Source organism: Octodon degus, unplaced genomic scaffold (assembly GCF_000260255.1).
Source record: "Octodon degus isolate 3935 unplaced genomic scaffold, OctDeg1.0 scaffold00010, whole genome shotgun sequence".
NCBI classification, from domain to species: Eukaryota; Metazoa; Chordata; class Mammalia; order Rodentia; family Octodontidae; genus Octodon; species Octodon degus.
Window position 1 is genome coordinate 24,681,987 of NW_004524586.1, and position 19,127 is coordinate 24,701,113.

General features: G+C 41.3%; 1 protein-coding gene across 1 annotated transcript in view; it reads left to right on the forward strand.

The window, feature by feature from the left end:
• Nucleotides 1-14,177: 14,177 nt before the first annotated feature.
• LOC101562780 (dihydrofolate reductase-like) overlaps nucleotides 14,178-19,127 on the forward strand; it is a 7,496-nt gene continuing 2,546 nt past the window's right edge. The window contains exon 1 of the mRNA XM_023709079.1: nucleotides 14,178-14,183. The gene's annotated coding sequence lies outside the window, so the exon portion shown is untranslated. The remainder of the gene's footprint in view (nucleotides 14,184-19,127) is intronic.

The window sequence follows — 19,127 nt, forward strand, 5'->3', positions numbered from 1 at the left end:
GTATGCCAGGCCTGAGCTGTGCCTGGGCTAGGACTGGGTCTGGGGGCTCCCGGAACTCCGCAGAAAATCCTACTCAGCGGGCAGGGTAGGGGAGGCACTGCGGAGTGGTGGGGGGTGGCCCAAGGGTTCCCTCCTTTAATGTTAAGTCTATGAATTTCCTTTTGAGTAAATGTGTTTCTTGTATACAGCATATTGTTGGATTTTGTTTCTTGATGTGTATTAGCTTGTCTTAGTCATGTTATTTTCCTGTTGTTGGTTCCTACCGTTCCCCTCTGTCTAATTACATGAACTGCTTGCTGGTTTCTTTCTGTTGTTCTTGAAATTATGGTCATTTTTATCTTTTTCTAGTAGATATTTCAGTACTCTTGGTAGTCACAAATTTATTCAGTTATTCTTTGTTATGGAGTATCTTATTTCTCCATTAATTTGTAAAGACAGTTTTACAGGGCACATCAATCTGGATTGGAAATTTGTTGTCTTTCAGGACTTGAAATGCTTCACTCCAGGCTCTTCATGACTTGATGGTTTGTTTTGAGATGCCTGCCATGATTCTGATGGGCTTTCACTTAAAGATATTTGTTTCTTTACTCTAACAGCTATCAGTAGTCTGTTCTTGTTCTGGATTTCTGGGATCTTAATTACTATATGTCATGGTGTAGATTTATTTTGGTGATGGCTAATGGGAGTTCTATATGCCTTACTTATATATGTCAGATTTTTTTGCCGATGTTTGACAAATTTTATGATATTACATCTATAGTCCTTTTTTGTCATTTGTGTTTAGTCCTGCTTTTTCATTGACACCTGTCAATCTTATATTTTTTTCTTTGCATCATCTTGTGGTTCTTGAATTGTTATTTCCTGGACCACTGTTATTTTTAAGAAGCTTTTCCTTTTGTGATCATTAGTTGTAATACTGTACTCGAGGTCTGAAAATCTATCTTCAGTTTTATTCAATCAGTGTTACCAGCTTTCAATGGAATTTTTAATTTCTTGGGTATCTTTTTGAATCTGTTCATGCATTCTAATTCTTTCCTGTATTGTTTGTTCAAGGTTTACATCATTTTTCTTTTTTCCATCATTTTTTATGCTCTTTTCTTTTTTATCTATGTCTCCTTTAGATATGCTGATCAATCCTTTCATCATGGTTGTCATTTCTCTTTCTACCTGAGATATTATTTCTGATGCGATTTCCTCTATTACCTCCTGGAGTTGTTTCTTTTATTCAGTTCTATTATTTCAGAAATTTCAGGTGTATGACTTCCAATTTCCTTTATGTCAATTTCTCCTGGACTTGCTCTGGGTGGTCTAGAGGTTTAAAATTGTATTTTGCTCCTTCATATAGACATTTTCAATTTTTTAAAAATCTATTTTGTTTTCTGTAATGATCCTTGTGAGTTTTGGAAGTAAGTAGCTATATCGCTAGTACCAAGGTCTCTCACAAAATTCTGTTCTTAAGAGATACCTGCATTGTGTGTTGGGGATTCTTGCTTTGTATCTGTTCCAAGGTCTTAACTTCTCAATTAATTGAGAGTGGAATGTTAGTTTCTGTTTCGTTCTGCCCATGGCCTTTTAGCATATGGCTGTGGTGATGTTATTACCCCAGAGCTTTCCAATATTGCTATACAAGTGACTACAACTGATTACAATAGATGTGACATACTAGCTACAGTAGTACAATTAACAATAATGATAGCATCAAGCATAAGTTAGAAATTGACAAATGATAGCAACTATTTTGTACTTTAGACCATCAGATCAACTCTATCATTAAATAGCAGAACCAATCATAGATTAGGTATCTGTATGCCAACCCCTTGTTGGAGTGGATTTACCATAGATTCCTCCAAACAATCCATTTGCCATGTACCAGGCACTTGCCATACTGGCTGCCCATCCTGTGGTGTAGGAGGATGGGCCAAGCATCTTGGTTCTTTTGGATGGGGCTCCCAAATTCTGGAGGGGTACTGGGCTGGGTCTTTCCCTTCTCTTTAGGCTCACCAAGCCTACCTCAATGGTGGAGGGGGCAATGGACAAGCTATGAAGTTTCTGGCTCTTAAGGGGCTGAGGAGACACAAATTGTATTTTAGGTCACACCAAGGAGTAAAGACTGTGGTAAATACCATGACATTCTCCATTTTGGAGTTCTGATAGTTTGGCTTGATGGGAATAAACTTGAAGTACAAGCTAGAAGCCTTCACAAAGATAGTGCCTAAACTTAAAACTGCTTAATCTTTGGTTGCAAGAAAGAAACCTACCCCTCTCCAAACCACCAACAGGAAATACAACAACTCTACTGGGAGAAAGATCACATCATCCAGAACTTCAAATTATCTCCATAGTTTTTCATGTATAATGTCTAATCTATGTGACTGAAAAAAAAAAAAAAAGAAAAAAACAGTAAAAACAGACCTACATTGGAAGTATTAGACTTTAAAGTAAAGAAAATAAAAACTTTAAAGTAACTCATTAATCTAACCAACTAATTAAATGAGAGTTTAAAGACTTCTAAAGAGCTAAGGAAGGGCCAGCCAAATAGCTCAGCAGATTAAACCACATGCAAGCAGCCACAGGGGCTAGAGGTTCAATCCCTGGGCCTGCCATGCTGACCCCCCTCCCAGGGAACACTGAGATGGTAATTGAGACTGGGCATGGTGGCACACACCTGTAATCCTAGCTCTTGGGAGGCTGTAAACAGGCAGGTCACTATAAGTACGATCTAGTAGTGAAAACATGTAGACCCTTCCCTAAAAAATAAAAAAAAGAAAAACACAACTAAAGATATAAAAATACTGGATGGCAGTTCTATAACTGAAAAATATAGTAGCATAAGAATTCAACAGTGGGTTTCACAACAAAAAAAGGTACGGTCAAAGAGAAAAATAGTAAATTGAAAGACATGGCAGAAAAAAATGTCCTTTTCAGAGAAAAAAAAAAAAAGACTGTAAACTACAAGAGACATGGAATATTATAACAGTCACATAATTGGAGCCCTTGGCAGAAAAAATGGTGGTAAATAGGGCAGGAGCAGTACTCAAAGGAGAACTATTAGATATTGTTCAAAATTCACAAATGGTTCCAAAAATCATCTGAATAACACAAATGCACAAACAAGTACCACACACTAAGGCCCATGATGGAAAAATGTTGGGTAGCTATAAAATCACCAACTAAATCACTACTTGATAAGGGTGTTTTCTACTAATCAAACCTTCACCTAAATCAGTGATGGTGAACCCTTTAGAACTTTCAATGATATTGACATGCAGACCCCACCCCCAGGGCGCTCTGAGAAGGCAATTGAGACTGGGTGTGGTGGCATGCACTTGTAATCCCAGCTCTTGGGAGGCTATAAACAGGTGGATCACTATGAGTCTGATCTAGTAGTGAGACTCTGAACACCCTGCAGACCCTTCCCTAAAATAAAAAAAAAAAAAAAGAACTTTCAATGACGATAAATAGCCCACTGCAGCACACATGCAGTAGTTTTTCCACCACTGGCCTAAATAGTCTGAGTGTTACCCATGGGTTCATGTGGTGAAATGTAATTCCTACTGTGAGGAAATAAGAGGGCCTTGCACATCTTGCACCTGCTAGCTGAGGGCTCTACCACTGAGCTACACCCCTACTCTATCTAAATACCTAATCAACTATAGTGTTTTGTTTTGTTTTTAGTTGTGTATTTGGCACAGGGTCTCACTATGCAGTTCAGACTCATGGTGATCCTCCTGCTTTAAGCCTCCCCAGTGCTGGAATTACAGGTGTGTGCCATCATGCCTGGACTCTGTCCCTGGCTTAGCATGCCCCAGGGGTGTAGCTGGCATGGCATACAACTATAGTGTTTAGAGATGGAGCCTTTGGAAGTTATTAGGATTAAATGAGGTCATGGGGTAGGGCTTGCAAAATGGAATCCTGGTGGCTTTATAAGCAGAGAGAGAAATCCAGGCCTGGTGGCACATGAGTGCAATCCTAGCACTCAGGAGGCTGAGGCAGGAAGATTGCTGTGAGTTTAAGGGCAACGTGGACTATGTAGTGAGTTCAAGGCCAACCTGAACTGCATAGTGAGACTCTGGAAGTGGAAAGGAGACAGAGACAGAGACAGAGACTGGTAGAGAGACAGACAGACAGACAGAGATAGACCAGGAACACATACTCCCCGTCTCCTGCTCTCCTGCCACATGATGCCCTGCATCACCTTAGGATACTTCCATCAAGAAAACTATTACCAGATGTGAGTCGTTGACCTTTAGCCAGACCTGAGATCCAAAAATAAACTTTTTCTTCATAACTGACCCAGCCTTTAATATTGTGTCATTGGCAACAGAAGAAATACTAATACAATGGGCAGGCACCATGGCTATTAATTTCCATGACTGCTTCCACAGCTTTGGCTTTACAATTCTTCCCAGTCACCTTTCTCAGTGAGAAGCATATTTCAAGGAGTAGCTTTTGTGAGACAGTTTTAGCCACTGCCATCTTTCTCCCTCACTGAGGTGTTATGCACCTAGAGCTTGTGGTCTCCATGCACCTTTATCTACAATCCCAGGAGAGAAACAGGGCTAGTGCCTTATGCATCTCAGCACATCTCCAGTTGGTCACATAGGAAGGCTCAGAAGTCTGTAGGGTAGTGACCTGACACAGTCTGCACTGTGTGTTCTGGTCCCTGTCTCACCATTTACAACTCATATCATCTTGGACTGGCTCCTTCGCTAGGTGCAGTTTTAATGTCCTAAACTATATGAGAAGGATTATAACTGTTACTCTTTTGGTAGTTATAAGACTTAAATGCGGTCACAGATAAGGTGTTTAACATATGGAAGACTATTAGTGGGTGGGTTTCTTTCTAAATCTCCTTAACCCATTTCTGAAAGCTGGTATGCAGTCACAAATTTCTTCCTTATTAATCGTTGAGTTTTCTCCAGACATTTTTTACGCCTCATTTGCTCCAGAGGGAACTAGACATGAAAGAAAAGAGATGGTGTACATTTTATATTAGAGGAAAAAGCTTAAAAATTAATCTCCTCAGGTGGATACAAGAGTTGCAAACTTCACCCTTCAAAGGAAGAAGTAAATATTAAGTTTGAAAAGTTTCCAAGGTGCTAGAGAAATAGGATGAAATAAACCACCTAGACGGTTGAAGAATTTTTTTCTCCTGACAGTAGAAGTTAACTACTTGGAGTTGCTGTATAAAATTCTCCATTTTCTCTATGAAAACATTTTTCCATAAAAATTTCTATTGGTGAGCTCAAGGCCAGCCTGAACTACATAGCAAGACCCTGTCTGAAGAAGACCAAAAGAGAATCTTTAATTAATATATTATTTGTTATTATGTTACTGATTCAATTGTCCATTAATCTGATTAATGCTATTTATTTATTTATTTATTTATTTATTTGGTACAGGATCTTGCTATGCAGCTCAGACTCATAGTGATCCTCCTGCCTCAGCCTCCCCAGCACTGGGATTACAGGTGTGCACCACCATGCCATTTCAGTGGTCAGCACAGCATGCCCTTCCAGGGCCAACACCACATGCAGTGTTGGGAGTCGAACCCAGGTCTGGGCCAGCCTGGGCTACATAGTGAATTCCAGGCCAGTCTAAGAAATTAAAGACATGGTCAATTTTGCCCTCCACAACACATTTACTGTGGGTCAGGCCTCACACAAAACTGTTAGTATGCTTATCTGTCTTGTGATAACATGGGGAAGCCTTTTCTTTGAGCTTCATTTCTTTTTTTGTTTGCATTTTTTATTAGGCACAACTATGCATCTGTCTTGTCTGTCTATCTGTTTGTCTGTCTCGTTTTTCTCAGTACCGAGGATTTTACACAGGGCCTGAACTACATAGTGAGATTCTGGAAGTAGAAAGGAGACAGTGACAGAGACAGAGGGACAGAGAGACAAACAGACATCTTGCACATGCTGGGCAAGGGCTCTACCACTGAAGCTATACCTGCAGTCCCTTCTCAAAAATTTACCTTGAGATGGTATTTCATTAAGTTTCCCAGGTTGCCTCAGAATTTTGATGATCCTGACTCAGCCTCCAAAGTAGCTAGGATTACAGTAGTATACCTCTACATTCGACCAGAATTCTACTTTTACTATGAGGGCAATCTTCACTGATAAGGTAGACTTCCAATCTAAGGTAGCTGACCCCCAATATACTTCTGTAGTGATGTAAAAATTATTATGGAGGACTTACAGATTTATGTCTCTTCCTCAGACTGGCATAGAGAATTCTGATGTTGCCCTTCAGGACCAATGAGATGTTTATATCATAAGAACTAATAATGTATCAACTCCAACCTTAGAAAAGAAATCTTCAATGATACTATTAACACTAAGACAACAGGGGTGGCGAGATGGCTCAGCAGACTAAGAGCCTGCTTAGGCAAGTACAGCGATGGGGGTTTAATCCCCTGTACCACATACTGCACTGGCCCTGCCCCCAGGTGTGCTAAGCCAGCCACAAAGTCTGGATATGGTGGCATATGCCTGTAATCCCAGCACTGAGGAGGCTGAAAACAGGAAGATCACTACAAGTCTGAGCTGCATAGTGAGACCCTTTACCAAATATATTTAAAAAATAAGCCTGAGACAACAAATACTGACTTATAGTAAATATCTTCTAAATGCAAAAGCTATACCTCCACTGTTGAAGGGAAAAAAATCAACAGTCGTAGCATGTTTCACTATTTAAAAATCAATTAAGTTTAATATTTATATTATTAAAGATGTAATGAGTTGGGGACAGGAGGCTACAAAAAGAAAAAAATTGAAAAATTAACAATAGGGGCAGGGGTTTTAGCTCAGGGGTGCAGCGCCTGCCTGGCAAGTAGTAGTCCTAAGTTCGATTTCCAGTACTCCTTCCCCTCAACCCCCAAAGAGAGAAAGAAACAATGGGAACTGATAAGGAAGAAAGAAAAGTGAGGGAAAGTATTCTATTATAACATAGAAGATTATTTACATTAGATAAAAGTAACAGAAAAAAGTCTCAAGGAGAAACAAAGATGAAAGAAAGAAATAATATCAAAAAGAAAAATAGAAAGCAGCAAGAGAAAAGGAGTGAAAAAAAAAAGGAAAAAATGAGTCTAAAGTAGAGGGAAAAAATTAATGCATATTTTTTAATAAGTAGGTTCCTTCTAAATCCAGTCTTGGAGTCAAGCAAGCATTGGTTTTCTTGGCCTAGACTGAGAGCCTACGGGTTTGTGAGGTACACACACACACACACACACACACACCCCACCCCCTGTTCCAGAGGCGCCTGTGGCCATCCCAAGCTGTGGTAGTGTCCAGGCCTGGACATGGCCTTGCTCACTAAAGCACAGGGAAGGCAGTCAGACAGGCCCACGCTGGAGGCAGGCAACAGGGCAAATGTTCCAGTACTCAGTGTCAGCAGCCACTTTCAGACCTAGCTGTCTCTGAGGGCGGTACCTGGCTCCTGAGGAGAGTGGGAGCCATGTCCCTCCCAGACTGAGTTTCAGTTTTTCAGGGGATCTCTTTCTAGCGCACTCCCAGCTCACCGCTCTCCTGTGGATGTCTCTCACCCACTTACACTATATGTGGGGGTAACACTGGGAACCCTGAAGTGAGGTTGTTTTCCAGTTGTTCTGAGCCTCAGATTTAAATAATCCACCCCTTCCCACACTGGTGCCTGATCAAGCACTCTCTGGCAACACGGCAAATTGTCTGCACTGGAATCCTTCTTCAGCCATGGCCTGCTGTGTGGAAGTGATGCCAGAGAAAGGAGATTGTGTAAATTTCCAACCTGCTACGTGTCAGATACATTGAGTTTGTGTCCGCTGAAATGGAAGAATGAGTCCTAAAGGACAATGGAGTTTAAGAGTAGGAAAGCTTTACTGGGGAACAGAAATCACTCAGAAGAGATGGGAGTGGTCCCAGAAGTAGATAGCCACCAAGCCCTTGGTCAGACATAATTGATACAGCAAAGTCACAATGTGGGTGTGACACGGGTCAAACTATATTGAACTTACAAGATTACAAGTATAGCTGCTTAGCTAATATTGATCCAGTAGGGAAACCAGTCACATTGCAATGGTATATAGAAAGAACAAAGACATTTTTTGAAAAGGATGGGTCTGGATGCTCTGGCCACCCACCTGGGTGACTCATGCTAGCTGAACTTCCTGGGTCTGGGGTTGCTAAGTACAGTATAATTCTAGACCACTGTGTATCCCTCACGGAGACACGCAGGCCTGGTCATTGCATCTTTACCTTGAGGCCTGGTCTTCAGATGCACCTCCAGCCACAATTTGGATGTGTTTATTTTTTCTGCTGACTTCCTTGACAGCCCAGTCCCTGTCTGTGTATTAATTTCTGTCTAACTTAGCTGCCTGCAATAGAAAGAGTTCCCGTGCGGCAAAACCCCATGCTGTTGTGCGGTTCCCTGAGGCCAGGGGCTCTGCTGCTCTTCCTCCCTGTGCTCCTGGCCTTGGGTATTGGGCTTGTTTCTAGTAGCTTGGTTCTCCTCTCTGTGAGCCATGACAGTGGGAGAGGAAGCCCAAATTTTTCCTTCGTCTCCTCTGCATGTGGACCACCCTTCCAACTTCTCTGCAGTTTCTAATGTTTTCTTTCAGTTCCTTCTCCATTTCCAGAGATCTGCTTCCTGTTTTTCTCCCATAAGTTATTATTTTCCAGGGTCTGGATCCTGGATGTTGGAGAAGTTGAATTTTGCTTCCACCACTGAATTTTCCAATCACTATTCTGCCATTTTCTTTCCTCTCCACTGTACTTAATTCTAATAATACTCTGATGCCTAGGCATTGTCATTTCATTTCACAAGAAAAAATTGGGAGTACAGGATGTCAGAAGACTTTCTAGTAAGAAAAATTACACAGGACACCCTCAGGAAGGGCACAGGGGACATGCCCTGTGGATGGCATGAATCTGTGTAATAAAGGGACTTATGTAGGTTTGGGGAGGTCATGTGCTCAAACTCAGGTGATTTTGAATTCATTTTTGGTTTTTTATAATTTTTCTATTTTCCTTTTCACCATGCATTGTCATTTGCGATTGTCATCGTGTCCATCTGAGCTACTGTGTAATGCAAGCTGCAAAGGCTGTGAGTCCCACGTGTGTCATGTCTTAGCTGTGTGACCTTAGGGGTGTTGAGCAGCAGTGTCTTTATTTGGGAAATGGAGAGGCTGGTGACCTCAGAGAATGGCTTGATGATCTAATAAAGTGAATATAAGCATGTTATCTGGAACACAGCACTCAAGAATGCTGTGCATTATTATTACTATTACTGTGCAAATGGCTTCTCTGAGAAGACTGAAATCTGATTTTTTCTAAGAGGACCTAGTGAAGCCAGATGTGCAGGGCTAGCCAAGCATGGTGGCACACGCCTGTACTACCAGCACTCAGGAGGCTGAGACAGGAAGATTGTCATGAGTTCACGGCTAGCTGGGACTATATAGTGAGTTCAAGGCCAGCCTGGGCTACACACACACTAAACCCTGTGTTTAAAAAATATGCAGGGCTGATAGCAAATTTTTGTTATAAATGATGATATGGAGGCATCTGTTATACAGAAACAAAATGCATAGCTGGGCATGATTGTGTATGCCTACAACCCCAGCTATTCAGAAGGCTGAGGAAAGAGGATCAAGAATTTAAGGTCAGCCTGAGAAATTTAGCAAGACCTGGTCTCAAAAGAAAAAGGACTGGGGATGTAGCTCAGTGAAATGCACCCCTAGATTCTGTCTCTGGTATGACAAAAGAAAAAGAAGAGAAGAGATAATGGGACAAGAGAGGAAGGAACAGGAGGGAAGGGGATGGGAGGGGATGGGAGAGAAGAGGGGAGGGGACAGGAGGGGAAGGGAAGGAGAGGAGAGGAGAGGAGAGGAGAGGAGAGGAGAGGAGAGGAGAGATTAGAGAGGAGATTAGAGGAGAAAATAAAACACATTAGTAAAATGTGTGTTCAATTGCTGAATGGGCTAGAAATCTGGATGTAGGGAAGCAGATGTTGCTTTCTGGAATAAGCCATGGTTAGTTTTTGGACCTGTAAAGAGCTGGTGATTTTGGAAGATAGGTGAAATAGAATGAGAAAGATTCTTCCAGAAAAATCAAGCAAGGGATTTTTTCTGGAAAACTCCCAGTAAACTGCCTAGAACCTTGTCTGGAGAAAGTGGTGGTCCAAAGCCCTGGTCCTGGCGAGATCCTGCAGGCTGGCCTGTCATTGGGAAGGCCCAAAGTCCCAAGGCTCAATATGTAAAGGAAGCATAGGTTCATCCCCAGTGGAGGGGTCTATAGTATAACAGTACTAGGCAGGGAAAACACTGAATTCAAGTCAAAATATCACTACTTATGGACAACCCCATGGAGCAAAACACAGAAAAAACTGGAAGGACAGCTATGTCAAGTTGTGGTCCAGAAAGCACCACTCACCTAGAATAAAATCCTGCCAACTTGGTTCACAGAGAAAGCTGAAGAAGGTAACAAGGAGATGTTGTATCAGCAACTCCAGTATTAAAACAACAGTTGTTGTCTCTTTGTTTTAAAAATTGTTACTATGTAGCTTGTTTTACTTTTATTTAATCAAATAAACAAGAGCGCTTTCCATGGGAAAAAAAATCCTTCCAGCCTTACTCCCATGGTCAGCATGGTAGCCTGGGAGAAAGTCCCAGTCAGGGAAACCTGTGGCAATCTGTTCACTGCAGGGAATGTTGCATGCCAGTGGACCCTGAGCCCCATGGGAATTTTGAATTTTTTACATTTCATTTTTAATGGTGCTCTTTAAAAAACAAAGACAAATGAAGTTTTTTAAGAACATTGAAAAAAAAAAAAAGACAGAGCCCATGCCCCTGTATTTGTCTATTGAAACTATAATCAAAAAGTGCCTGCAAGCAGGCGCAGGGGGCAGGGATTCAATCCCTGAGCCTGCCGTGCCGGACCCGCTCCTGGGGCATGCTGAGATGGCAATGGACACTGGGCATGGTGATGTGTGCCTGTAATCCCAGCTCTTGGGAGGCTGTAAACAGGTGGATCACTATGAGCCCAATCTAGTAGTGAGACCCTGAACACCCTGTAGATCCTTTCCTAAAAAATACAAAAAGAAAGGAAGAAAGGAAGGAAGGAAGGAAGGAAGGAAGGAAGGAAGGAAGGAAGGAAGGAAGGAAAGAAAGAAAGAAAGAAAGAAAGAAAGAAAGAAAGAAAGAAAGAAAGAAAGAAAGAAAGAAAGAAGAAATCAAGTCTCTTCCTGTTGGCTTGCTAATGTGTAAATATTCTTCCACTCTCTGTCTTCTGAGGATAAAACCTGTTCTCAGCCAGTGGCTGTCCGAGTGCATCCCAGCAGGGTAGATTATAAAGGAAAGGCCTTTGGATTCAGACTCATTTGCTGATTCAGACAAATCTTGCATCTGGACAATTTTTTTAACTTCACTTTTTTTCTTTTCTTTTTAACTTCACTTTTATTTTTGTGTATGGGAACTGAACTCAGAATCTTGTGCTTGCCAGGGAGGCACTTGTGCTGCTGAGCTGTATCCCTAACTCCTTAAACCTCACTTTTATATCAAAAACCTTTTGATTATTAACACAAAAAACTTACTTTTATAGAAATTTACTCCCAGGCCAAGGGCACCTGCCTGGCAAGCACGAGGTCCTGAATTTGATTCCCAGTAAACCCCATATGAAGCTATACAAGATATAAAGGTGGATCTTCCCACTCACCTGCATCCTCATCCCTCTCCTATTCATAGCTGGTCAATAGATTTTTTTAACAGCCTTTCTTTCCCCAGTGTTGTGTAGCTTCATTTGCAAAATTCTTTTTAAAAACTGGTCATCATTAGTACCTAAAAAACATGGCTTGCTTCTCCTTTGGTACATCCATCTGCCTTCTTCCGCCTTACTGGTGCTAATAGTTTCCAGCTATTTTTCTTGGATTTGTTGGACATGTTTTCTCAACTGTAAGGTGCAGATAATGCCTATCTTGCAGAGCATTAGTGAGGATCCAACAAGATTTTTTTGAAAAAAAACCTTCCTTACTTCATTCATTCAGTGGGATTGAATGTATTTTTGTTGTTGTTTCGAGACTGTGGCTAGCCTAGAACTTACGAGATCCCTCTGCTGCAGCCTTGTGCGTGCTGGGATTGCGGGTGTGTGCCTCTGTGCCGAGCACTCAGGGATCTGAATATTAACTTGCATTTTCATGGACATCAGCCTTGCGATAAGAGCTTCCCAGTACAAGTAATGCTTTTCACTGATCATGGAAAAATGGATCATTACAAATTAATAATTTAGGGGCTGGGGAGATGGCTCAGTGGAATAAGCGCTTCCGTGGCAAGCGCAAGGGCCTGAGTTCAATCCCCGGTTCCGCAAAAAAAAAAAAAAATTAATAATTTGGTCAGAACGACCCTGATTAAATAGAGTGAAATAGCACAGCATGGACCATCTTAACCATTTTCAGGTGTCCAGCTCTGTGGCCTTGGGTACATGCTGGGATGTAAGGTGTGATACCTGTCACCAACGATCAAAGGGTTGATCTGGTTTATCTGGCTAGCCAGGCAAGTGTTCCCTATCTCCCTCAGTTCTCCACATGTTCCCCCTAAAATCTATGTGCCCTGTCAAAGAAGATGACTGTCTTAGTTTCTTTGTAGTTGTTGGGACAAAATACAAGATACCCTCAAGTTAAAAGAGAAAGATTTATTCAATTTGTGGAGGTTTTGGTTACAAACTGAAACTGGCTTCAAGGCGGGGTGCCCGGCAGGGGACAAACAGTCCATGCAGGGTAGGCAGGAAGCAACAAACCAGGAGTGACAGCTCTACTTTCTGTCCTTTATATTCCATCCAGACTGGAAGCCTATTAGTTGGTGCCCCCCACACCGAGGTGGGGCTTCTATTATACACACCCAGAACTATGATGACCCTTAGTTATCTCACACCCTTAATCCTAGTATCACACACCTAGATCCAGCCACCCCTGAAAAGCCCCACCTGTGAGCACACTGGGCTTTGACAAACATCTACAAATAAGTCATGACAATGACCTTCCCTGACAAATGAGGCCTGTTTTTTGGCTAAGGATATGTGAGGGCTGCGTTTGTCTGCTAGAACTTCCAAACAAGCTCTCAAGCATGAACAAACAGTTGTGCTCTATCACCACCATCATCTCCAGAATGCTTTTTGTCTTACAAAAATGAACTCCTCTGTCCCCAGACTCTGGCAACCAGCATTCTGACCTCTGAATTTGACCACTCAAACCTCTGTGCCTCTGAATTTGATACTGTGGGCAGGTCCTTCATGTAAATGGTAGCTCATGAAAGTGCAGAACTCTTGCCTTTTTGTGACTGACTTATTGCACTTAACATAAAGTCCTCAGTTTTGTGTTGCAGGATGTGTCAAGATTTCCTTTTTTCTCCCCTAAGGCTCAGTAATACTTCTGTCCTAGTTTGTTTGTGTCACTGGTCAAAGGGTTATGTCCATTCCTTTGATTACTGGGGAGATATAGCTCAGCAGGACAAGCATGAAATCATGAGTTCAATTTCTGGTACCAAAGACCAAAAAAAAAAAGATCTTAGGGTTTAAGATGAATCTCATTCCCTGTTTACTGCAAACAATGATGTTATGAACAAAGATCTCTTGGAGTCCCTGCTTTCAGTTGATCTGGGTGAGGGAAAGATTTCCTTGTGCTTTTAGGATATCAGGAGCTCTGGGAAAAATGGCCTACTTGGCCCACTGTGTGTCATTTTGGCTTCAGAAAGGAGGTAGCTGTGTCTGAGTGCCTCAGAGTATATTGTGTTTTTTCAGGGAGGGGGGATGCAGGGTATGTCTATGCATCCCAGGCTGGCCTTGAGCTCAAGGTGATTGTCCTGTCACAGCCTCCTAAGTACTGAGTTACAGGCACGTGCCACCATCACTGTACTGATCATACAGAACCCCTCTAGCCTGCTGTCTTACCACCTTGGGCCACAGAAAGCACTAAGAAGATGGGAAATTTTTTCTTGTTATTCTTAACATTCAGGACTTCTACAAGCATACATTTTTCTATTTTATTATGTGATGTCACCTGCTAAAAAGACCCCAAATAATGTGCAAACTGCAATAAACCATCAAAATTTAGCTTCTAGGACATAAAGATGCAACAGGAAGAAATAGCAGCAGTGGAAAGAAATGACCAGAAATAGCTCAGCAGACTAAGTGCTTGCTACGGCAAGTGCAGGGGACAAGGTTGGATCCATGGCACCGCATGCCGCACCAGCCCCGCCCCCAGGCTTGCTGAGCCAGCAATGGAATCTGGGCATGGTGGTACACGCCTGTAATCCCAGCACTAGGGAGGCAGAAATCAGGAGGATCACTACTATGAGTCTCAGCTGCATAGTGAGACCCTTCACAAAAAAAGAAAGAAAGAAAGAAAGAAAGAAAGAAAGAAAGAAAGAAAAAGAAAAGAAAAGAAAAGAAAAGAAAAGAAAAGAAAAGATAAAAATGACTGGGAAATCCTCCCATAATGAAATGTCTTAGCTAGTTTTTATTTCCCACCCTCCCCTCTGTTTAAACTCTCTGTTATCCAATGCAGCATTCTTTATAATGGCAAAAAACTGTAAACAACCTCAGTGCCTGTCAAAGGGAGATGGTTAGATAAATTACAGTCCTCTGTTGCTATGCAGTCTCAAATAGCTGCAAAAAATAATGTCCAAGTTCTTTGTTGAGAAAAATCAACCAGACATTTAAAGTGAAGTAACAAAGGCAAAATACTGAGTAGATTGTAGAGTAAGCTATCCCTTGTATACACAGTGAGACCCTGTACACCCTGTAAACCCTGTCCTAAAATACAAAAAAAAATACATATATATATATATATATAAACATACATAAATATATATATGAATCTTAAAGACATAGGGATAGGTAGAGAGTTCATGAACAAAAACCAAATTCCACAGAAAATACTCCAAAGAATCAAAGACTGGGATCTCATCTTTTTGAAAAGTTTCTGCACTTCAAAATAAATTACCAACAGAGTAAAAAGAAAACCCATGAACTGGGAAAAAATTATAGCCAACTATCCCTCTGACAGAAGCCTGCTATCTAGAACATATAAAGAATTTCTAAAAATCAGGCCCCCCAAATTCAAGGGCCCAATCCAAAAATGGGTATCTAAGATAAATATACACTTCTCAGATCAAGAAAAACAAATGGCAAGTAAATATATGAAAAAAATGTTCACCATCATTGGTCATTCAAGAAATGCAGGGGCCGGGGAGAGGGCTCAGTGGAATAAGCACTACCCTGGCAAGCACAAGGGCCTGAGTTCAATTCCTAGTTCAAAAAAAAAAAAAAAAATGCAAATTGAAACAACACTGAGATTCCATCTCATCCCAGAAAGAATGGTTAACAACAAAAAGTCAGCCAAGACACTGACAAAGGATCTATGAAATGCAGTACAGGGTTTCAGGGTAAATCCTGAGGGGATTTGACTGACTTTGGCATGTACAAAAGTTACATTTCTTGTTATATAGGTCTTGCTTTATCTTGGCCTTAACCATCCAGCAGAAAAGTATAAAAATTAAGTACAAAAAAGTAGAGCCAAATTAATATGCTGAGCTGTAAAAGCTCAAGTCAACAACTTCTGACATTGCCAGTCCTACGGATAACCCGCTACTATTATGGACTACTGGACTATATTGGATTATTTTGCTGAATTCACACACCTACAGTATTTAAATGGCAAGGGAATACCCACCCCTTACAAAACTAAACAAAAAAAGGGATACAAATGAAGGACCATTTTGTATCTGTATATTCAAAATAGTTAGGATAGATATACAGCTACTTCCTCTTAATTCAATGAGAAGAAATATTTATACTAATAGTATTTGGACAGGATATCATGTCTGCATCTTGTACTGTGAATAACCACTATGCAGACAACAACATGCAATGTCTTAATTATTGAAACTGCCCTACTAATTGGTTTTGAAACTGTCTCATTGCTACTTGCTTCCCAATAAAATTAATTTAAGACAAAGAAATCAGCCAATAACAAATGATTGAGGGGCTGTGGGGAAAAAGGAACCCTTCTCCATTGTTTCTGGGAGTGCAGTCTGTTACAACCACTATGGAAATCAGTGTGGCGATTTCTCAAAAATCTAGGACCGGAGGTCTCATTCAACCCAGCTATATTTTCCCTGGGTATTTTTCCAGAAGAACTGAAAGCATCATACACAGCAATATATGTGCACCCATGTGTATAGCAGCACAATTTGTCATAGCTAAATCTTGGAAGCAACCCAAATGCCCATCAACTGAGGAATGGATAAAGAAAATATGGTATTTTTTACACAATGGAGTATTATTCAGCTATAAAAAAGGATAAATTTGAGGCTTTTAAATGGTTGCAACTAGAGACCATACTCTTAAGTGAAATAAGGCAAACCTGCATGTGCAAACATTATGGTTTATCTCCTTAGTGTGAGAACCTGAAAAAGAAAAGAAAATTTAAAAGATATAGTAGATACTGTGAAAAGGGAATGAACCTGCTCAAAAGGAATTACTGAGTTGAGGAGGACAGGAGAGGGAGAGGGGGAAAGAGATGCATCTATATGTGTAAGCAGAACGGTTTGTGCAACTGCACTATGGATTTCTGCTGGTCTATGTCAAGGAGCAGTTAATGCTTAATTTGTTTTTGTCTTATTTTTAAATTCTTTTTCATTTTTATATCTTCTTATTTTCTTATATATTTTTTCTTCCTTCTTTCAATTTTGCATGCATATGTCTGATAATATGAACAACTAATTTGAAGAAAACTCTATGCAACATAATAAGTTCTGTGGAATTCATATTATTTTGTTTAGTGAAATTCTGTATCATTTGTAATTTTTGTTTTAATACTAGTTTGTACTCTCTTTAAAAAGCAAAAAATAAAGAAGGTTGGCTTATGGGAGCTCATAGCTAACTTGCTATTGGGAGGCAGGGCCTGGTCGGAAGAGGTGGATTGGGGGCGTGGTCTAGAAGGGTTTGGCTCTGCTCCTAGTTTCACCCTCCGCTTCCTTCCTCATGCAGAGGTGAATAGCTCCTCCTCCTGCTGCACCCCTCTGCTATGTGGCCCTACCTTGGTACCAGCCAGCTGGCTAAACTAGGAGCCAAAATAAAGCTTTCCTTCCTTAATTTATGAGTGTTGCTGGGTGGAACACACTTCTAATCCCAGGACCTGGGAGGCTGAAGCAGGAGGATCACTGTGAGCTCAGTGCTAGCCAGAATTACAGAGTGAGATCCTGTATCATCAAGAACAAGGAATTGTGGGTGCTGGATATTGTATCCCAGTGATGAAGAGCATACCAACACTGTAGAAATCAGAGAATAGAGAAGTGATGATGCTCAAAGTCTAACTCAGCAATTGATCCCCCAACTCTGAGAAAGGGAGCATTTGGCCCAGAGTAGGGGGACTGAGTTGGAGAGAGGAGAAAACTAAAGCCAGGATGGTCTAAGACTGAGCTTTGTCTCTCCTATATATTCCCATGGGTGTAGAGGTGGCAGACAGAAGGGGCTCTCAAGTATAAGAACCAGCCTTGCTTGTGTGGTTGGACCCACGAGTTGGCCCTCTGAGGACCTGAGAGGCTGAAGTGGCTCGTAAACCATAAGGTAAACTGACAGACCAATAAACAAATACATAGCTCATCTCCACAGGTCAGAACCTTCACCACTGCCACTCTTTAAAGTCTCCAGGCAGGCTGAATTTGAGCCCAGAAAGTCTAGGTAGAAATTCTGTCTCTATACCCTGAATTCACCTCGAGAAGCACAGGGCAAAATCTAAGCTTTTCCTCTCTCCGCTAGTGCAGTGGTGCTGACCCTACGGTGCATATGCCACAGTGGGCACTCACAACTCTCTGTGGCATGCAAGCCAACTTGCCCCAGACCTTGAAAGTGGGCAGCTAAAATGTTTTCCAAATCTAAAAGTGAATTTAGAAAACCCTGCAACATTTGCAGACAATCCTATAAGCCATCAGGAAATCTACAAGGGAATTTTTTGGATTGTAGCAGCTGCAAAGGGACATTTTACTAACAGATTTTTACAGTTCCATAAGATGAAGCCAACCTTATGTTTTCTTCACCAATAAAGTCATATTTTAGGTATTTGCTCTTTGCTGCTTACAAAGTGTGGTGGGTTAATTAATGGCCAATTTGTAACACCCAGCTGAACTGAGTCAGCATGGTTTTGGGTGTAGAAAACCCACCTCAAGATTGTTGCCAAGAGCACAAAAGAAGACCGGGAAGAGAAGATAGTGTGTTGTTGATTTTCATGGAGAAGCTTGTTGTGCTTGTTTTCCTGCTATGGACTTAGTTGTTCTCATTACCTGGTGCTCCAGTCCTTTCTGTCACTGAGGATAGCTGTTATTTTCTTCAGTGGAGCTCTGCTCCTTACTTTGATCACCCCTTCCAGGCTCCAGTGCAGATTCCTCAGCCTGCTGGCACAGATTCTTCATCCTGCTGATGCAGACTAACTGACTTTTGGGCCTTTTCAGTGCAGATGCTTGTTACAGACTTGCATGAGACATTGTCAAGGGCTCTGAGCCTCCAGCTAGGTGTATGGAGGATATTGCAATGAGCTCTAGGTCTTCAAGTGGACTCATGCAAGCCATTGTCATGTGACCCAGGCCCTTAGCTGGATTCTTTGGTTATTTAGTGTGGGAAGATGTGTCCTACACTCTTCTGTATTTGACTTTTTGGGTGAATATCATAAAAAAATTCTATAAGTTATGTGTCCAGTATTAAATCTATTCCTTGCAAGCCTTGGCTACAATAGTCATACTAAATGGTTAGAATCTGAAAGCTTTTGCTCTAACATGAGGAACAAAACATGGATGTCCACTATCACCACTCCTCTTCAATATAGTTCTAGGAACATTGGCCAAAGAAATTAAAGAAGAAAAAGAAATAAGAAGAATAAGGATAGGAAAGGAAATAATTAAATTATTATTATTTGCTGATGAGATGATACTCTACAGAATATCCCAAAAACACGGCCAAAAGACTTCTAGATTTAATAGTCAAATTCAGTAGCATAACTGGATATAAAGTCAATACTCAAAAATCAGTAGAGGGGCCGGGGAGATGCCTCAGTGTAATAAGCACTTCCCTGGCAAGTGCAAGGGTCTGAGTTCAATCCCCGGTTCC